General features: G+C 43.7%; 1 protein-coding gene across 1 annotated transcript in view; it reads right to left on the bottom strand.

The window, feature by feature from the left end:
* MID1 (midline 1) overlaps positions 1-18601 on the bottom strand; it is a 163018-nt gene extending 144417 nt beyond the window's left edge. Inside the window, exon 1 of the mRNA XM_036305008.1 lies at positions 18324-18601. The gene's annotated coding sequence lies outside the window, so the exon portion shown is untranslated. The remainder of the gene's footprint in view (positions 1-18323) is intronic.
* Between the last annotated feature and the right edge of the window lie 1641 nt (positions 18602-20242).

Raw genomic sequence — 20242 nt, 5'->3', positions numbered from 1 at the left:
ACATCACTGGGTGCTACAATGTGAACAGTATCTCTTTCCTCCAATCAGGTGAGTCTCTCCCATGGACAGATCATTTAACTGTTGGACATTTGTACTTACTAACATTGCTTGATCCTAACGGATAGAGTCCAAATCAAACACATCTGGGCATATTTAACCTGGAAAATTACCCCCAGAAGGCCCTGTTAGCTTTGTCTTTGAAGTGCTGTCAGAGAACGGAGTAACTGCACGTGTTCTGTGCTGTGTCGAGGGGGCCAAACATAGGTAAAAGCAATAGGGAGACACAGAGATTTTATCTGAGGACAAAGGTTGTACCTGCAAACAATGGCCCAAATCGGAATGGGCCTCGCGAGAACGCCGTGAGCTGCCACTCCTGGGCCATTAGAAAGGCCGAGCTGGTGATATTATAGGAAGTCAAACAGGACGAGGCATAAAGAAATGAACCAAAGACTTTTGCCTCCCGATGATGTGGAGTTTGTGGCAAGGGTGGCATTAAGGAAGACAGTTATGGAGATTTTTTTTATTTAAAGCAGCTAGATGATTCAACCCAAAAAAAATGGTATGTTTTTGAATGTGATAAAGACGATGTCTCAATGTCAGTGGTAATATGATTTTTAAAGCATTTATGTGGCAATTTAACAGATCAAAAAGGGAAACATTAGTTAACATTTATAGGTCAGTGTTAGAGATGTTTAACCTGTCCAGATACTTAATACTATATGTTTTTTTAATAAAGATATTTGGATAAAAGTAATTTTGAATTTAAAAAGAAAAAATATACATTCATATCTATACATTTGAATGGTATATACTTTCCTTTATATGTAGATTCTTAAAATGATCACTACACCAGAGCTCCTTGAGAAAACTTGAAATTAAAAACCACAAGGCAGTATGTGTCTTTTACAAGAAAATCATGACCCGTAGGGAGGACTCCACCTTGACATTAATTGTGAAGCACACAATAATTTAAAATCTAGAAGCATTCCATTGCCTCAGGCTGGAACTAAGCAGATGTATTCTTAATGTCTTGAAATCACATTTTCTACTCTTGGTTCAAAGTTAAAAATCTCAAAACTAGTATATATATAGTTTGAAATGCTTTTAGAAGGCTTTGTGATCAGAAAAAATAACCAAGAATTACCTGTGCTATATACATTTTTAAGATTAGCAAATCCCTTCTTCTACTGAATATTGCATTCTTATCATGTTACAGCTTGAGAGGGTCCAATGAGGTTTAGGACCAGCTACAGCAGTGGTTCTCAACCTTCCTCATGCCGCGACCCTTTCATACAGTTCCTCATGTTGTGGTGGCCCCCAATTTCATTGTTACAAATGGAACATCATGAAAGCATAGTGATTCATCACAAAACAATATGTAATTCTAGATGTGTTTTCCAATGGTCTTAGGCGACCCCTGTGAAAGGGTCGTTCGACCCCCCAAAGGGGTTGCGACCCACAGGTTGAGAACCGCTGAGCTAGAGTATCTGCAGCCCCCCTACAGCTTCAATTATGATGTTCCATTACATGGAAGTGACATTTTAGCCCAAATAACCAATATGTTACATTTAAAAATTCACTTTCCAAAAATATAATTAATTTTAAAAATTCACTTTCCATTAATTAATTCAGTAATCAATATATTCAGCAGATAGGTGAATAAGTTAGTTGTATGCTAGACATTCAGGAAAATTCAAACCATCTACTATACAGGTTTCAAGGACTTATTCAAAGAGTTGTTTAAAAGAACTATCAAAAATTGAAGTCTTTTTTTTTTTTCTTTACTGAGATTGTATGGATTTGAGTGAATGTTCCCCTCAACATTCACAGCAATAATACCAATCTGTAAGAAGCTATTGTAATCCTAACAGGTCACTTTATGCAATCCTTGCATATAAAGGAATAAAAGAAGGCAAAGATGAGGAAGGATGGATGGGGACCAAGATGACATTATTAGTTTATACCATGACGCTGTACCTTAAAGCAGAGCTTGTGGTCAGGGTCAGAAATTAGAGGTATGTTATTTTGGATTCTAGAAACCCTTTGTTATGTAACTACAAAAATAAATGAACCCCTTACTCTAGTCATAGGACTGTGTAGAAAAGGAAGTGTGCATGATGTTACTATAACGTAGATCTTAAATGAAGTTAAATGAAGGATGCATGAAATTATATAACTTCACAGAGACGTTTTGGAAGAATATGTATTCTTACTTTAGGAGTAAAAATTCCACGATACAATCCGATAAACAAAGGAGGATCATTTTCTTGGCTCATATGGATATAATATTTCTTCCTCAAAAGCTTTATCTCAACATAATCTCCAAACCCTTTGAGCACTTTTTAAACAGAGTCAAGCATTTTCAAGTATTATTTGTAATACTATGAAACTAATACATTTACAAATGTATTCTATGATTTTAGGAGTATTTCAGTGTATTTTTTCTTGGTTAATATTCTTATTAAAATTCATACATTCCCAAGAGCCTTTGCTGTATAAGTGCCACTTGAATTTAGTTTGCTGGGATCACAAGCACATAGAGAAAAATAAGAACACTTCAGGACACACTTTTCTCTAGAAGGAAATACTTCCAGGCTGTTTATAAATCTCTATTCCTGAGAAAGAAAGGCTTCACTCTGGATTGACTCAGCATTCCTGGGGAATTTGTATTACAATACAATTCAATAGCAAGGCCATTATAGCTGTGAATTAATGATAGCTATGTCAAAATTTGAACACACTATCACCATATTGTGTTACTAATAAAATGAGGTTGGTGAAGGCCTGGGGTGGGGGGGAGAGCAGGGCGAGGTCAAGGGCCGGCTAGAAGGGGTCAATGGGGGGGGGGGGAAATATGTAACACTTAACAATAAAGATTTAATTAAACAATAAAATGAGGTAAGGGTAAAAAACAAAAGTAGAATTTAAATTGCATAACTGATAAAGAAACACTTAACTTTTCTAAAAGTTTTAAATCGATTTTTAGAGAGAGAGGAAAGGAGATAGAGAAGCATTGAGTTGAGAAACATAGATCAGTTACCTCCACTCATGCCCCAAATGGGGATCCAACCCACAACCAGGAATGTGTCCTTAAGGGGAATTGAACCTGTAACCTTTTGGTGTACGGGATGATGCTTCAACCAACTGAGCCACCTGGTCAGGGCTATACAATATTCTTAAAGTGACAAAATTATAGAGAGAAAAAAACAGATTACTGGTTGCCAGTAGTTAAGGATGGGGGACAGGGGTGGGTGAAGGTTGCATAGGACCTTCTTGTACCTTGTTTCGCAACTTCCTCTGGATCTGTAACTATTTCAAAGTAGAAAAACTTTTGAAAAACCATGTTTTTATACCAACAGAGTCCAGGAAGACAAGAGCATCCAAATGGCCATACTCACAGTTGTAGAGTTGGCCAATGTTATGTTATTCGCTCATAGTCTGTGCTGGGCCTGCACAGACCAGTCTTAGAAATAATCCTGCTAAATCAGTTTAGAGAGAATCTCTCACCCTTGATATTGGATCGCCTTGGCCTACCTTCAGTATGAATCCTCTTAAGTCGGTTTAGCAAGAATACCCCTACCTTGATGTCTCCTTTTAGTGATTTCCCATCAATTTATAAATTCCTGACTGTCTGTGCTGTATTCAGAGTTGAGTTAGATTTCTCTCCCCTGTTTCTATTGGAATAGTCCTACGTAAAGTCTTCCTTACTGTTTTAATCAAGTGTCAGAATTTTTTTCTCTTTAACACATGAAAACTAATGATAAGTGATCATGTCCTACCAATGAGATTTGGTTTTATTTTAGCGTATTATGCAGCGGTTCTCAACCTGTGGGTCGCCACCCCTTTGGGGGTCGAACGACCCTTTCACAGGGGTCGCCTAAGACCATTGGAAAACGCACATATAATTACATATTGTTTTTGTGATGAATCACTCTGCTTTCATTATGTTCAATTTGTAACAATGAAAATACATCCTGCATATCAGTTATTTACATGACGATTCATAACAGTAGCAAAATGACAGTGATGAAGTAGCAACGAAAATAATTTTATGGTTGGGGGTCACCACAGCATGAGGAACTGTATGAAAGGGTCGCGGCATTAGGAAGGTTGAGAACCACTGGTATTAGGAGACTTTATCCTACAAAGATATATTTTTAATAATAATTACAGTTTTCTCATACTTTACAGAAAATTACAGTTTTCTCACACACACATTGACATCTGCTTGAAGAGACGCCTTTAGATCATTATATCTATGTAATATGTTACTCCCCTGTGTGCACATGTGTAGATATGACTGCCTATGTGTGTGGGGGGGTGTTGAATTCATTCAGAGGCTAATAAGTAAAAACATTCATAAAACCCAGCTTCTCTGAAATCTTAAGTTGTGTCCAGAAAAAGAGAAGGTAACCTAACATTTCTTAATGCCTGATATATAACCAATACTCTGTTAAGGGCTTTATATTTCAATGTTTATATATAGTTCTTCATTTAATCATGACATAAACCCTATGAGTTGGTGATAGCATTTCCATTTTATAGGTAAGAAACCTTGGAAAGCTTCAGGAACCCACCCAAGGTCACAGAGCAAGGAGGAGACTCAGCAGCATCCTCACCCACGGGAGTCTCTGATATGATGCTTTCAAATCCATTGCCCGGAGTGATTCTCTTAATTAAACTGTAGCTTTACCGCTGTCAAAATAACGTCAAACACCATTACACTAGACCTGGAATTTTTTTTTTTCTTACGGATGCCTTTGTTCAAATGAAATCTTAATCAGAAGCCCAATATTTTGGAAGAGCCAAAAAGTAGAATAAAACACCACGCTCTTCTTGTCGAAATGGCGGGGCACTGGAGGGTGGCTCTCGCTCCCTCATCCCTTGCTTTTCCCGTGTCTGGAAAAAACCACTCTTCCGCTGCCCCCATGCAGTCCTCCTCCGTGGAACCCTTAGCGCTCTGAGGAGCAAAGTTTGAAAGACACTTCACTGGACTATTTGGAGAAAATTGTCCACGAATCCCTGCGATGTTGCACATCTTACAAGGAGAGGCGCTGGCAGCATTTGTTCCAGACCATCTTTTCAAGGACTTCTGTAGTGAATAGTCTTGGCAGATAGAACCAGTGTCTCCCCAAAGAGCAATGGGCAAGCATGCTTACTGTCCATTATAAGAGAATTGGGTTCCCTCCGTTCAGGATCCATACCTGTGAGGCAGGCCCACCACCTGCACAACATCCACCAGTGCTGCGCGGTGGGACTTGGAAGGCAAAGAGAACCAATGTGCATATGAAGCTCATGCCGCGTGCTATGCTGGGAGTAGATCCTTTGTCTCTGACCTAGGTCGGTGGTCGGCAAACTCATTAGTCAACAGAGCCAAATAGCAACAGCACAACGATGGAAATTTCTTTGGAGAGCCAAATTTTTTAAACTTAAACTATATAGGTAGGTACATGGTTATTAACTTCATTAGGGGACTCCTAAGGCTTAGGAAGAGCCACACTCAAGGGGCCAAAGAGCCGCATGTGGCTCGCGAGCCGCAGTTTGCCAACCATGGACCTAGGAGTGTCATATATTTTGCCAACATCCAAGAAACCGTGGCAGGCTACACTATTGGCTTACAAACAGGGTAAAGCTTCACACTCTTCACACTTCTTGCTAACCATCAATCCGTAACTTATTTAACACACACGTAGAACTTATTCTGTATCTTGTGCTATTTCAAGTGGTAGACTAATTCAATGACTCTTCCTAACAACCCTATAATGCAGGTACTGTGACTATTACTTCCATTTTACAGGGGAGGAAATGTAATCACACATGATTAAGTAGCTGGATAAGTCCCATAAAAATAAGTACTTGTGCCAAACCGGTTTGGCTCAGTGGATAGAGCGTTGGCCTGCGGACTCAAGGGTCCCAGGTTCGATTCCGGTCAAGGGCATGTACCTTGGTTGCGGGCACATCCCCAGTGGGAGGTGTGCAGGAGGCAGCTGGTCGATGTTTCTCTCTCATCGATGTTTCTGACTCTCTATTCCTCTCCCTTCTTCTCTGTAAAAAATCAATAAAAAATATTAAAAAAAAAAAAAGTACTTGTGTGCCTGGCCAGCGTGGCTCAGTGGCTGAGCATCAGTCTATGAAGCAGGAGGTTATAGTTTGATTCCCGGTCAGGGTTGCGGGCTCAATCCCCAGTAGGGGGCGTGCAGGAGGCAGCCGATCAATGATTCTCTCTCATCATTGATGTTTCTCTGTCTCTCTCCCTCTCCTTTCCTCTCTGAAATCAATAAAAATATATTTTAAAAAAATTTATAAAACCCTTGTGCATATTTATAAACACTAAATAATTTTATTAAAAGAAAAAAAATGTATTGAAAACTTAGACCAGTAGTCGGCAAACTGCAGCTCGCGAGCCACATGCGGCTCTTTGGCCCCTTCAGTGTGGCTCTTCCACAAAATACCATGTGCGGACGCGCACGTACAGTGCGATTGAAACTTCGTGGCCCATGCGCAGAAGTCGGTATTTTGTGGAAGAGCCACGCTCAAGGGGCCAAAGAGCCGCATGTGGCTCGCGAGCCGCAGTTTGCTGACCACTGCCTTAGACCCATGCAACTGTTCTCCTGTAGTTGGTCATGATCATAAAGCCCCAGGCTTTAAGAAGGCTGATACAGAACCACCCCAGTGTGCAGAAATATTAAAATTGCTCTCACAAATGATGTTCCCTAACATTTGCTTTCTGGGAGGAAAAGTAGATACTATTTCCTTAAAGACTTCACCAGGGTCTTGAGAATCTTAAGTGGAAGCTCTTCCTGGGAAAATGGTCACAATTCCAAAAAACGGAGTACTAATAACATAAGCATCTTCCCAGAATGAGACCCTCAGGGGCAGGCTCTCAGCACTTTGGAGGTTATGTTTGCTTTATATTTGCTAAAGAGCAGGACAGAAAGTGATCAACAGACCTAGAAAACGAGGCTCTCTCATGAATGTCTGCTGTGGACCAGCTCCACGTCTACTCATGACATTTTTAGAATAAGCTGTATTACTCCGGGAGTCCCTTTTGGATTATTTGCAACATACCTGGGGACAGTCAAGAAGACAGAGCACTCTGGCGAATGATGATAAAGACAGCCTGAAAGTGAATATCCAGAACAATCCAGCCCTGGCTGGCGTGGCTCATTTGGTTGGAGGGTCGCCCCGTACGCCACAAGGCGGCACATACCCAGGTTGCAGATTCGATTCCTGGTTTGGGTGCATGCAGGAGGCAACCGATCGATGTTTCTCTCTAACATCACATCAATGTCTGTCTGTCTATCTGCCTGTCTGTGTCTCTGTCTCTCTCCCTAAGATGAATTTTTTAAGAAGGATGATCTGAAACAGAGGATGTGAACAGGCATTGCACAAGAAATACAAATGGCCTTTAAATATGTGCCCAAGTTGGGCAATGAACTCTTGGGGGGGTGGGCCCTCTGGGAAAGCACTCACTAGGTAGGCAATTTTACTTATTCATCCAAAGTAGAAACTGCATGCACCCTTTAAACCAGCAACCCCACTTCTGGGATTTATAACGCAAACACACCTGCCCCACACAAACTGAGGGATTTATGAGACTTCACTATGCATATTGTTTTAACGACAAAAAATTATACACAACCCATGTGACCAGCAGGAGAAGAGTCAAATAAATTATGGTACATTGTCCCAATGGAATGTTATGCAGTTGTTTAAAAAAAGGAGGGGGGGAGCTCTGTGTACTGTTACGGAAAGATCTCCAGGATGTATTGTAAAGTGGGGGAAATCAGAGTGCAAATAGTGTATACGGAAGGCTACTATCTATGTAAGATAAGCCAAGTGTATTTGTACCTGCCTACGATAACCAGAAAAATCGCTGGGAGTCTGCCTATGAAGGGATATCACTATAGGAGATGCATAGTATATTTCATAACTTTGGGCAGCTTAGGAATGATAATGTCTATAAACCAGTTAGGGATTCCAGAAATCCTCTAAAAAAATGTTTTCTTTCAGGATTCTAGTACTCAAATTAGCATAAAGATCAGACATGAAATGCGGTGCTCAGAGCTGACTCAAGCATTTGAAGCCCTCTAGGCTCACAGATTACTATTCCAATTACTTTCTTACTGTTTGTTAAAATGATCCAAAGCTAATCAGCAATTTACCTGGTTAAAATTCAGTTGGTTTAGTAGTGCTTGAAGGAGACACTCCCTTCTTAGGTTTTCTGCATTCAGACAGGGGATTTGAAAAGTTGCCAACAACAAAGGGATTTAATTAGAAAACAGGTGCAAATGGTCAGTGTTTGAAGAGGAACCACAAATATAGATTCTGCGGGCTGCTGCCTGATTGCATTTGTTAATACGGAATGCTAAGACATGGGCACCAAAACCTGTTCAAGGTCTTGTAGTAGCAAATTATACTTGTAAATCTGATGTAAGTTGATCACTGGAAGAACTCACACTCTTTGAAGATTTGAATTCACGAATGTATGAAAGAATTAAATGGTTCTTTTCCCTGGTGATATAAAGTATTAAGTGGCCGGGGAAAAAAAGTGTGTTTGAAATCAACTGAGGAAAGAATTCATTTTGAAAATTATTCAATAAAAAGGTTAAATAGGAAAAGTATGTTGGGCCAGTTTCTACTGGATAAATAAAGCAGAAATATGCAATGGGCAAACTTAAGGATGAATAGCTGGAACATGTCCTCTCAACCTCTCTGTCATATTTTGGTTTTTAATCATGGCGGTCTTAGGCACAACAATCTGTTCCATCCCCACAAGACAAAGAAAGGAAGACTGATTCTGACCAGCAGAAAACTGGCTGGCCTCCTGGAGCCTGCAGGGGGACGGTGGCTCCTGATCAAGGAGAAATGAATGTCTTTGAAGACGGCATCTTAGATTGTTTTGTTAATCCATCAAACCCTCTCTATTATGCAGAAGACTCATGTCAAAAGGGAAATGCAAGTCAATGAGACTTAGTTTGGCTTCTTGGAGAGCAGGACTAAATATACAAAACTAGGAAAGTGATGCTGAAATAAACAAGAATGTGAAATTGCTCATCCTTGGGGATGATGGTACTAATACTGACACAATTTCCAAGCAGAAAAGCAAAACTAGGTCAAAGCACGTTGGCCTCACATAATAGGCATTTTTGCTCCCCAGAATGTTACCATGTAGGTTGTGTCTGCAGGCATTAATGTCTTCTGTTATCAATGTTCAGGGCTGTCACAAACAATTCATGTCTTATCACTCTCTTTGTTAGTTAAACCAAAACAATGTCGTTTACATGTGAACCATTCCATTCTGACAGCTGAAATGGTAGAAAGGGGAAATGTTAAAAATATTCAGAAAGTGTCTCCTCCGGGCTGAGAAGCATTAAGCAATAAATATTCATTATTTAATAGTCTACTATCATGTCTTTATTCAGAAAGCCATACCCATCTCAACCAATTATGACTGTTCCCTTCTTTCCTGAAGAGCCATATAAAAACGGAAGCAGCACAAATATCTCTGTGGAAATCCACTTTATTTTTTTAAATATATTTTATTGATTTTTTACAGAGAGGAAGGGAGAAAGATAGAGAGTCAGAAACATCGATGAGAGAGAAACATCGATCAGCTGCCTCCTGCACACCCCCCACTGGGGATGTGCCCACAACCAAGGTACATGCCCTTGACCAGAATCGATCCTGGGACCCTTCAGTCCGCAGGCCGACACTCTATCCACTGAGCCAAACCGGTTACGGCTGTAGAAATCCACTATTTCCAAAATGCACAGCTGATTAATTCATAGAAAAAAGGACTCATCTCAGTCTTTGAACTTTCTTCTGTATAAACATAATCCTCCTGGGTTTTATTCTCTGTCATTTTCATACTTATCTAAAATCAGAGCAAAGAATATCTACACAAAAGCAGCACAAATCCCAAATATAAGGCTAGTTGACTACTTGGATTTTTCAGATGATGTTTTCTCCTAAAGGTGATCAGTCTTTCCTGATTTCTGCCTCGTTATAAACCATCAGACCATTCAAATTGTCTTGTGATTTATTAGCACATTAAATTAGCATGCGACCCCAAAACATCCGAACTATATCTTACTAGAAGGGATGCAGTGCAGTCAGAAGAAACGAAGATGTGGAATCTAGAAGATTCAGGTTCTAGATAGAAACTTGCTCATATCATACCTTTGCTCCCTGATGGAAGGCAAGGCCTTTCTCTGTGCTAAAATTCCAACCCACAAACACTAAACTTTTAACTAGCACTCTTTTTAAAAAAGTTTTAAACTAGTACTCTTTGTCTGACTTCTATAGAAGATCCTATCTGGTACAAATAAAGATTTCTAATACTTGGTGAGACCTCCCATTGACATATTGCCTTAACTGGCCATTCATCTAGTTATTGGTAACCTAGCAGGGCATTCAGCGAACTCGATTTGTCCACAAACAGCCCCTTTCCTCTTGTTTGGAGAAGACCACTTCCAAATACATACAGCTGAAGCCACGCGCCACAACTTGACATATGACAGATAACATCGCCAAATTTGTGGACCCTTTGAAACTGTATTAGTCCTGTTGTCTCCATAAACCATTAAGTGTTCCAGAAATTTTTATTTCATCATTTTAATCATAACTCTCAGATGGTCTGTCACACCCAGAAGCAGTGAAAATGTTTTGTCCACGTGTCTTGAATTTCACTGTAGAAAATGTGGCCGCCATATGCATGGAGTAGAGTGGAAGACTTGAGTCTTCTAGAAACAATCTCTCAGTTGCTGAGTGATCTTGGGCATGCCCTTCACCCGGCAAAATAAACTAACTGCACATGGGCCAAAGGCCTAAAACATCAGGTTGGGCACAATACGAGTAAATAGCAGGTTCTAGCTTTGCTTTAAGACAGTGGTTCTCAGCCGTCTGGCCCTTTAAATACAGCTCCTCATGTTGTGACCCAACCAGAAAATTATTTTTGTTGCTACTTCCTAACTGTCATGTTGCTACTGTTGTGAATCGTCATGTAAATATCTGATCTGCAGGATGGTCTTAGGCGACCCCTGTGAAAGGGTCGTTCAACCGCCAAAGGGGTCGCGACCCACAGGTTGAGAACCCCTGCTTTAAGTCTACCAGACCTGAGGCCTTGAACCTAACTGTCCCCTATACCTGGGCTCCTGAGCATTAAAGAGAAAAAACCAACATGATCTAGAAAAATGTTAGTTACATGCAAACAAGTGGTTAGAATAAGATGGAACTTGGAGACACTGTAGAAAATAGATCTACCTTTCATCTAGCACCAATATTCCACCTTTGTATGGAAATTACCTAAAAATCGGTACAGCGGTCTGGTAGGATTAAGACTTTGAGTTATTGGAGGGTATGTCCAATTTCATGACCATTTCTGCAGCCCCAACATGAGGAGTAGAAGCCAAGCTGCCTGCCATGTTGTGGTTTGTGTCCTCACCCAGAGCACACTCGCACAGACTAGATGGTTAAACAATCACAACATATTTTAAATTTTTTCTAATTTTAACGTATTTCATCCTTGCTCGTCCCCCAACCTTTAGCATGACCTTTCTTCCTCATATCCCCTCTCATCCTAAGAAGCATTTTCCATTCTTGTTTCTGCTAAAATTCACCCAGCATGTGCCTGTAAACTATTTGATGATTCTTACTGTATGCCAGGCACTGTGCTTGGATCTGGGGATTCAAAGGTAATTAAGATGTAAGTCTTGCTCTGGAGTAATTGAGTCCCAAGGTAGGCACATGATTAAGTGGAAATACACCATTAAAATTACTTGTGTGGATAAGAGGAAGCTGCAGCTATTTTCTTTCCATGTATTCTAATCCAAATAGGCAGTGTTCAGTTTACAAAGCGTACACTCACAAATGCCCAAACCCAAACCCACAGAGGCCATCACCCCTCACATGACTGGCCCCCTGTGGTTCCCTGACTGTCACTCATAAAGGCTCCAGTGAAAACAGAAGTTCAGGAAGGATGCCGAGAAACAAAAGCCAAATGAGCAGGTCTAACCCCGCTCGCAGACACACCAGCAAGTGCCGCCTGCCAAAGGCACAACCTGGCCCACCAAGAATGTCCCTGAAAGGGTACTTAGGATTTTTGCAGCTTTAGGCTCTACTGCTTCTTTCTCTAATTAAGATACATCCTGAGGGTTAAAGGGCTAAGAGTCATGAGCTTTAGCTCATCCATACTGCTTCTCTCCCAACATCTGGTTGTCTAGAGGAAATAGGGGTGTGGCTTGGAGGTGAGGGAGGAAAAGGTGAGAAGATAGGCAATTGTGAAAACGCAATTCACTGTGTATTCAGTTCGGACTGGGAGACACACCCCACTGGGACCCAGAGAATATTAGGAGAATGGAAGAAGAAAGGTGAAAACTAGTGCAAACTTTTCCTAATTCAGATACTGCCAAGACTGGCCCGTTACCAAAAGTATGGCAACTCTCTCTCTCCTTCTATGTTCCATCCTGTATAACATGGAGGCATGGATTCAAAACTCAGAACTTAATCTGACATTCAATCAGACTGGTTATTTTTTTTTTAATAATGTTTTGAAATCGTCTCAAATCATGACATCACTTCTCATTGGAAAATGTTCTGGCTTTCAAACAACAAACTCCTAGCAATGGTTCTCAACCTTCTGGCCCTTTCAATACAGTTCCTCATGTTGTGACCCAACCAGAAAATTATTTCCATTGCTACTTCATAACTGTCATGTTGCTAGTTAGGAATCGTCATGTAAATATCTGATCTGCAGGATGGTCTTAGGCGACCCCTGTGAAAGGGTTGTTCGACCGCCAAAGGGGTTGCGACCCACAGGTTGAGAACCGCTGTTAGAGCATAAAGCATTTTTAGGTTGGAGACTGCCTATGAGTTATTTTTCTCTATGAAGAAAATTTAATTAAATTACTATTTAATAATTATGATACATTTATTTTAACTAGGAATCAATATATTATTACAAATGAATATGTGGCTAAAAATTAAGTAAATTTCGCCATTACAAATAATTTCTCAAGTCTCCTAAGTTCAGTAAAGTTTTGGCTATGATCAGTTTATCAAGCAATTCTTATTCATACAAATATAGTTATTAATGAGCAGGCATTTTACTCATGAATAACTAACACTGGTCTATTGGTACAATAAACTATATACCAGACCATCAAAGGTTCTTTGAGAGGAGGAGCCATACCAAAATCATGTTTGTAGCCCAAAGTGGCCTGGCTAAATGATAATTATCATTTAAAATAGCTTTATTGAATGAACTAATGAATATGTTAAGTACTCAGTATATGTCCTTCAATGATAAAAGAAATAAGGGAGAGCCTTTACATTGTACTCATTATAAACAATTGACTGTATATAAAATTTTCCAATCTACTTGTACAAATAATCCAAAACCCCCCCCCCCCCGTCCCCTTTTTTTGCCTTTTCTACCCAGTACTTTTCTTTTATAGCACAAAGCAGCTAAGTTCTTAGGGTTTTTGTTGTAGTTTTTAGGAAAGTCCCTTCTAGTTATTTTTTTTCTTCAGTATTTCAATTTTCTGAGCTCAACACGTCCTGACCTCCTTTAGGACATGAACCATCCTGATCTGGGCCAACGAAATCCTTTCTTCTGGAGGGAAAAAAAAATCTTGTGGATTTGGAAGGGTCCCTAATATTTAGCCCTTTTGTTTAAAGAAACTTCTAGGGCATGCTAGTTCATAAAACTAGGCAAAAAAAACCAACCTCCTAGTTTCATGAGAAATAAAAGTTGATAATGAGCCAGAAAGAATTATGTTAATAAACTGTCCCATATCTAAGTGGAGATTAGATTCCAGTATGACCTGGCTTTGTAGCCATTTCTTTAATCACAGAGTATTTGATATTCTCTCCTTTGAATGAACTCATTTTCATCATGGCTTTGGTCACAAGATTAAAGAATCGCTAACTAATTGTTCCAAATAAGCAGAGCCATTCTCTCTGACTCCCAGCCGGGCTCCCAGCAGTGGCATCCACCGCCTGGCCTCCGTCATAGACACTTCAAGCCTGACCCCTGCAGGTGGATCCCTGAACTGCACGCCGCCCCCTCGGAGCGTGGTCTTTTCCTTTTAAAATCCCACCGATTTCTGAAAATACAAACATTCACGCTAAGTACAACAGGGACACTGATATCGTCTGTTGGACTTCCCTTTCCTTTTACAAGCTGCTTTTTTAAAGTAACGACCACTTGATTAGAAAGCATTTCAAGCTACATCTGCAAAATACTCTGGTTGTAGTGAAGCATTCATTCTGTTTGTCTACTGAGAAAAATCCAAATGCTTTGCATCAACTGGGATCCTGAAATAATACTGGTTTTAAGATGTCCTGATCAGCCCCACCTTTTTCTAATAAAAAAAAATTACTCTTTGTCCAATGACCAAACACACCCGCTCCCCCCCCCACCCTTTCACCAATGCACAGTCCAGGTTGCCATAGCTACCTTGGATGTCTATTTACCACACAAGGGATCAAAGCCAGGAGACATCTACATACATGCTTAGCCTTAAAACTTGCTGGAATGTCTGCAGATAACATGCAACTGCCAATTAAAGGATTTGCTTGCAGCCTATGTGGTCCATAGCCAAGCAAACGACTCAAGCAGGTCCTAACGAATGGCAAGAAAAGGCCAACTCCAAAATAATATTTCAAATCAACCAATAAGGATCTCTAATCTGACATCCGTCTCACGGTTATCACATTCCCTGCGATGGAGAGAGAGCAGGGAAGAGGTGAAAATTCTAACATAGGTTCAAGATCCTGGAGCCGCACACCACGTGCAAAAACTTAAAACAGCTGCTGCAAGGGAACATTTCTCGGGTACAGATTTTACATTCTGGTCAGTTACAGTATCTTTCTACTTGATGTCATCAAAGCTGCCTGCCCTCGATGTTGCCACCAATGAGAACAGAAATGCCTTTTCCACTTTTACAGGCTTGACCTTCACATGAAGCAAACCATAGAACATACTTGGGGTGCTCCGTGTTGGTTCCAGAATAAGGGAAGAACATGTAGGAGAGTTCTGGTTAACCCCTAGCCAGTGGTCGGCAAACTCATTAGCCAACAGAGCCAAATATCAACAGTACAACGACTGAAATTTCTTTGGAGAGCCACATTTTTTAAACTGAAACTGTATAGGTAGGTACATTGTGATTAACTTCACTAGGGTCCTCCTAAGGCTTAGGAAGAGCCACACTCAAGGGGCCAAAGAGCCGCATGTGGCTCGCGAGCCGCGGTTTGCGGACCGGTGAGTCCACAGCTGCATATACAGCTTGTTTTTCCCGGTGGGTAGTATACACCCTCAGACGCGCATCTAACTTGCTGTGTCTTTCTCCTTCACCTCACCATTTGTTCAATGAGGATCAAATTGCCACCTCGCTCTCTCCTGGGAACGTGGCAGAGAATAAATAGATAGCGTTTGTAAAGGACTTTCTAATCCTCAAAGGAAAGATTAATACAAAGACGTTCATTATTAAACCAGATGTCCTTGGGCATTTTCATTCCAATGTAAAGAATGCAAAACAGGCTAATCAAATCGAGTCGCAGCTTCCTTATAATGGCACCATCCCGGCCCTGCAAGAATTCAGCAGCTGCCTACAGCGCCGGCGCCGGCTAACTACCTTCTTTTCCCCTTCCCGCTGCAAGGCGACTAGTCACTTGTGTGAGTCCATCAGAAACAGGGCGCACACCTTCTCCTCTCGGTGCGGTGTCTACAGTCAGCAGGATATTAAAATCACAAAATGTGTCTGGTAGGCAATTTTGTCTGGAGAAACGGATTTTTTTCCCAGCTCGAGAAAGAATTATTTGTTCTTCTCATGCGCCGGGACAATGGGTGGCGTGCCCTTGGGGAGGGTGTTTGCAGTGGCGGGAATGCCGCAGGCAAACCTGTTGTTTTTGGCTGGGCTTCTAGAACAGGTGGCCATGCCTTTCCTTTTGCCTGGGAACAGAGCACATTCCTTCTCAAGGAAGTTTCAGGAAAGTTTCCTATTTATGATCAGAGTGCAAAAAAAAAAAAAAAAAAAAAAAAAAAAAGGTTGGCACACACTTTAAAATTACTTCCTGAAAAAGGCACATCAAATCAGGTTTACCCTTCTCTTGCGGCCTAACTCAGCACGACCTCAGGAGCCCTCAACGAACACTCTATCTCCATGCCCTGTTTTTCTGCCAACCTGGCAGAAGGGAGAAGCCCTATGAACCTCGTGGCCATTCAACAAGCAGTTTTCTGATTCTGCTGGCAATTCCCGACCCCCGGCTGTGGCTAGCTAGTGGCAGGGGTCTCCTGGCCGCCACCCCATTGTCCGGCATTCCTGCAGCTCTGGGGCCTCCTCCCTCCTCAGCGCAGAGATTGGATTTCATTGCCCAGCGGATGACACGCGGACCTGTTTGAGGATGGAACCCTGCCAGGCCAGGGGGGCTGCAGGGCTGCGATGAGAAATTGGCTGGGAGGTACGCTTCACCCTTCCTGGATGCAACAGTCCGCTTTCCCCCAAGAGAAACTCTCATCCAGTTAGGGTTGGTCCCCGCCAGTGACTCCACCAGCTCCCTCCCCTCTGCATTCCTGCTCTAGCTATTCGGGAACAATGTGTTAAGATTCCTGAACCGCTGGATCGCCCAATTCTTTGGATGAGTAATGACTCGCCCCCTCTCTTCCCCTGCACCCCACTCCATCCCACCGTCTTCCCAAGGACTAGAGACCAAACATTTATTCGACACAGAGTTGTAGGACAAAAAGCAGGCCATTCATGAAATAGCTGAGGAGTTACTACATGTGGACGCTGGGCTGAACTCCAACTCACGTGAATGCCACCGTGAGCCGGGCCTGGGAAACACCATGCCAAGCTCCGGACAGCAGGCCTCCGGCCTCGGGCACGGGAAGTGCCCCTGCTCCAGAGGAACTGTGTGGGCACAGGGGCTCTGAAAACTGAGCTCAGACACCATCGAGGGCAGGACAGGTGGCTGCACACGGGATCAAATGACTTCTTTGTTCCAGCCAAGGACCTTGGTCACCAGTGTTTTACGTTCCTCCTTTTCCTCTGCAATCCTTTCCATGTAGCCTTCCCGTTCCTTTCCCGTGTCCCAGCTGATTGCTGGGCACAAAAAGAAGCGGGTAGGAACAGGAGTTTGCAGAACTTCAAGAAACTGAGCCTGGACCCTAGTCGCCAGCAAGGCCAGGGCAATTCACTGCAAACACACACACTTGCTTGGCTAAAGGTGCTTTTCTGCGCTCACTGAAATTTACCAAGCAAGCAAGGGGGCTCTGCCACCCCCTGGGCTGCAGGGAAGGGAAAGTTCTGAACCCCTCACCCCAGGCCCCTAACTGGACAGCTTGCTTCCCATGCAAATCACTTCCCCCAAAGCTCTCAGGGTGGCGGTACTCAACGTGGCTCAGCAGAAAAAGTGCAGATGCTAACTTTTCCTACAGATTTCTCCCCAGCTGGCCAGGCGGCCACTCCTCCTGCCATTCTCAGCCTCGCCAGCCTCTGGCACGTTGTCCCAGTCCTGCCTTTGCCTTCGGAGTACCGACCTGGATATTTAAATATTGACATAAGATTCTCCCGTAACTGTGACGGAGGTGTAAATGACACCCTTCTCCTGGCTGCCTGCGCCCGCTTTTTTCCTTTCCCCAATGGCAAAGCTGGAAGCCCCCGCCTAGGGCAGGCTGATAAGGAATTTTCTCATCGGGCCCCGGAGCTGCTGGTCGAATCTTCTCAAAGACTCGCTGGAGTCACCCCCTTTCTCGGTTCACTCCTTTCAGGGGTGTCTTCTCCAGTCCAGACCCAGAAGGGGGCAGAGAGACCAACTTGCGTTTCCTGGAAGGGCTGTTTGCTCCGTTTAGAGCGGGTGCCTTCTTGGCCATCAAACCAGTAAGTGCCGAGGACCGGGAGCCCAAATGAGATCAGGGGCCCCGTGTAATTCTTTTTCAGGATATTCAGCTGTCTTTCTTCTCCCCCCGAGCATGGGACTGAGGCTAAAAAGCTCGGGAGAGATCCTGGCACAATGCACCCCAGGGACTGCAAACTGCAGCTGATTTACATATTCTCCCACCCGCTTCTAAGCCCTTTACAATGACTGCCTGACATCACCAGGGAAGGGAGAGGTAGGAAGGGTGAGCGAGGGGGGGATGGGAGGTGGGGAGGGGGCGCACCTCGGAAAACCCGCCTCGTCGGCTCCCTTAGGAAAACGCAGCCCGGTCTCGGCGCCCAGCGGACCGCCCCGGCCAGGCGGCTGCTGCTCCAGGAGTAACACCCCGGGACCCCAGGCTGCGCCCTCCCTCCCCAGCCGCCCGGGCAGCCCCGGGAGCCTACCTGCCTCATGTTGAGAGTCCCATGACCCATCCGGCAGGGAGCGAGCTGCCTCGGAGCGCACGCTGCGGTGTTCCGGGGGGCCACGCCGAAGCCAGCCGCGGCCGCCAGACAAAAGCAACTCGGGGCGCCCCGCAGGCGGCCCGGAGCTCGTTGTCGGCCGCTTCTTCTTGGATCGGTGGCTCCACGCACTCGGCCCCGGGCAATGTCAAGTTTCCCCAGCTTCCCCCGCAGCCTATGGCAAGTCGGGAGCGGGGAAGCAGGACCGCCTGGCTCTGATTTCAAATCGGGGCTCAGGGACGTCGGAGGCGGGCGGCGGGGGCCCCCGGAGGCGCCGGGCCAATCGGGAGGGAGGGGTGGACCCTGGGAGCCAGAGAGGCCGCCTCCGCCAGGATTAGAGAACCAGCGGGATTTCAAGGACTGGAAGCAGCTGGAAGCCTGGCCCGGAGCCCCCCACGCAGAGGATGAGTTCCATTCTGATCTCACCGCTGGGCAAAGCTTCACTCGCTTAGGACCTGCAGGCCTTGCCTTTAAGACAGCGGTTTCTCAACCTGGGGGTCGAACGACCCTTTCACAGGGGTCGCCTAAGACCATAGGAAAACACATCTAGAATTCCATATTGTTTTTGTGATTCATCACTCTGCTTTCATGATGTTCAATTTGTAAATGAAAATCCATCCTGCCTATCAGCTATTTACAGGACGATTCATAACAGTCGCAACATGACAGTGATGAAGTCGCCACGAAAATAATGTTATGGTTGGGGGTCACCACCACATGAGGAACTGTATGAAAGGGTCGCGGCATGAGGAAGGTTGAGAACCGCTGCTTTAAGAGCTCCCTAAGCACACAAAGCATTTGGAACAGGCAGGACGCTTTCAGACAGGAAAGCGCAACCCTCAGGACCCAATCCTATTGCACCTGAAGTCCTGCTTTTGCAGACACCGGGGAGGAAAGCAAATGGTTAGGTTGCACACCTGAGCTGCAATCAGAAATCAAGGGAGGAGGGTGTCGCCTGCCTCGTTTCCAGAGCGCTGAACTGTATATCCATCCAGGACAGTGGTTCTCAACCTGGGCTGCACATGAGAATCACCTGGGAATCTTTTTCCAATCCTGATTTCTGGGCCTCATCCTCCAGAAATTCTGTTTCTTTGTGATGGGATGGGGCCACAACATGAGAAACAAAGAAACAGACTGTCCGGAGGATGAGGCCCAGAAATCAGGATTTTAAACAGATTCCCAGGTGATTCTCATGTGCAGCCGAGGTTGAGAACCACTGGTCTAGGAAACATCTTAAAGCAACGTGCACACGAACCTGTTGAAACGCAGCAAATGAACAGGAATCTTTTTCTACTGAGGACCCGAGGCATAATTTTAGGTAATAAAATTGTTATGAGTCACATAAACACTGATGTTTGCTTAAGACAAACTATCACCTCACCGGCAGGGTTGATCTGGAGAACTTAACACTGTCTCAGCGAGAACAGGAGGAAAGCTAACTCACTGGCTTCTTAGAAACGTAAGCCCAGACCTCAAAAGAACTTCCTAAGTTTGCTTTCTGAGCTCCATATAAACAATAACTTTATTCAACTCTTAGCCCATATGATTTCAATGCAAATCTAACGTTCGCATTTCAAAGAAGTGCAAGCAGAGCCCAGACGTCTTGTGGTGTGTTTTCCCCCAAAGAAGTGGCCAACATTTTGTGAGAATGGCTCAATCAATATTGTAAAATGTTTGGTATCAGAGAGAAAAAACCACCTTAGCGAATAAGGAATTGGCAGCTTCAGGAGTGCCCGCTGCATGGGGCCAATAGGTGGGAACTCTGACCAGGTCTATGACAACGGGCAGCCCCATAGCTGGGCCTGGAGGGCCATCACCTCCTCCCCGCCCCCACCGGCCGGCCGCAAGCTGACTCCAGCCTC

Source organism: Myotis myotis, unplaced genomic scaffold, assembly GCF_014108235.1.
Source record: "Myotis myotis isolate mMyoMyo1 unplaced genomic scaffold, mMyoMyo1.p scaffold_m19_p_4, whole genome shotgun sequence".
Lineage (NCBI taxonomy): Eukaryota > Metazoa > Chordata > Mammalia > Chiroptera > Vespertilionidae > Myotis > Myotis myotis.
Note: the sequence above shows the minus strand (reverse complement) of the source record. Positions and strands in the feature narration are given on the sequence as shown.